This window comes from Apium graveolens, chromosome 4, assembly GCF_009905375.1.
Source record: "Apium graveolens cultivar Ventura chromosome 4, ASM990537v1, whole genome shotgun sequence".
NCBI classification, from domain to species: domain Eukaryota; kingdom Viridiplantae; phylum Streptophyta; class Magnoliopsida; order Apiales; family Apiaceae; genus Apium; species Apium graveolens.
Genome location: NC_133650.1, coordinates 255,523,952 through 255,525,816, shown reverse-complemented (window position 1 = coordinate 255,525,816; position 1,865 = coordinate 255,523,952). Strand labels below are relative to the sequence as shown.

General features: G+C 38.7%; 1 non-coding gene across 1 annotated transcript; it reads right to left on the bottom strand.

Moving 5' to 3' along the window:
* Window positions 1–1,548: 1,548 nt before the first annotated feature.
* On the bottom strand, window positions 1,549–1,655 carry LOC141722771 (small nucleolar RNA R71). Its single transcript, XR_012575774.1, has one exon. It is a non-coding gene; the product is annotated as a small nucleolar RNA R71 (small nucleolar RNA).
* Window positions 1,656–1,865: the final 210 nt, after the last annotated feature.

Below are 1,865 nucleotides of genomic sequence, written 5' to 3'. Positions count from 1 at the left end.
TTTTCTTTACTTTGAATCTATTTACTCTTGTGACGTACTCTGGTTTAATATATGTAGTTTATTTAGTTATTCTCGTGTGTTATTATCTTGTTTTCATATGAACCCATGGTGACAATGAGTTCTATCATGGGCTAATCGTGATCATGGGGTCGTAACGAATTTGCTATGGAATTCTTTAGTTAGTTGTTTAATACCTTAGTGTGTGATGATTGTATGATATCTAGTATTGGTTGTGCTTATTCGTCTTATGTGCGTCGCGATAATATAGTATAGGGTGTTAATCTCTTGTGAAGCGACAATGGAACTTGAGGTTTAGAACTTGCCATGCTAGCATAGGTTCATGTATGTGTATGCATGATTAGTGGGTAACTCTAACCGTTTTACTTGCCCTGTGTAATCATAAAGATTAACTTGTGCTTAAATTGTTATGTTGTCAAATTCTGTAGACATATAGGGTCTCAACATAATTGATTCTTATTCAACTTCTATCTTAGTTGTGGATGTTGGGTAGAATGGTATTAGTACAACGAAAGTTGGCTTTTATCAGTTTTGTGTTGTTCGATTAATGTCATCACCGTTAGATGCTAAGGGTAATAACAATAACTGTTGAAGGAAGTAGTAATGAAGTTGTGATCTCATGTATGTTTAATATTGTTAATTCAAGTATCAATTAAGTGTTTAATTCTTGTAGTTAATTGTAGTTAATAATTAGTTAATCAAATCTAAGTGTTATTGTCTTGACATTGAGAAGTAATTATACATTGGTGAGTAAGTGTAATTGAACATCATTAGTCTGAGTCTCTGTGGGAACGAACTAGAAAGTATTCTATATTACTTGCGAACGCGTATACTTGCGTGTATTATTAGCACGTATTTTCCGCCTAACAAGTTTTTGGCACCACTGCCGGGGACTCGGTGTATTTGTTTAGTTTATGTACTTACCATCAGTGGTCATTAGGACTCATTGATTAAGACGTGTTACTTATTGTTTCCGGTTGTGTTTCAGGTACATTAGCGAGCATTTATGCAAACACGTTCTCGTACTCGCAAGAGGACTTTAGATACGGCTGAGGAGACGGACGAAGTTCTTGATATTCCGGAGAAGATAGATTTTGAAATTCGGATAACGAGAGTGACCAGAAAGAACCAGTAATCATGGTTGATCGTATAGTTCCGGCAGATCCAGCTCTTATGGACTTTTCTCAGCCTAAAATTGATGACATTCAGTCAAGCATCCTTCATCCGGCTATTCAGGCTAACAGTTTTGAAATCAAGCCGGGCACTATTCAGATGGTGCATAATTCTGTTTCTTTTGGAGGTGCTTCTACTGAAGACCCCAACATGCACATCAGGAATTTTGTCGAGATCTGTAGTACTTTCAAATATAATGGTGTGACTGATGAGGCTATCAAGCTGGGGCTTTTCCCATTCTCTCTGAGGGATAAAGCTAAGGACTGGTTACATTTTGAACCAGCTGGGTCCATCACTACTTGACAAGATCTTGCGCAAAAGTTTCTGGTAAAGTTCTATCCAATGGCAAAGACTACAGCTATGAGGAATGCTCTTACTCAGTTTGCGCAGCAGCCTACATAATCTATGTGCGAAGCTTGGGAGTGCTACAAGGAGATGTTAAGAAAGTGTCCACATCATGGTATGCCTGATTGGATGGTGATCACTGGTTTCTATAATGGTTTGGGGGCCCAATCTCGGTCCATGCTCGATGCAGCAGCTGGAGGCGCTTTATGGGCCAAAAGCTATACTGAGGCTTATAATCTTATTGTGACTATGGCTGCAAATGAGCATCAAAATCCAACTCAAAGGATGATGCCTGGGAAGGTAGCAGGTATTCTGGAAGTTGATGCAGC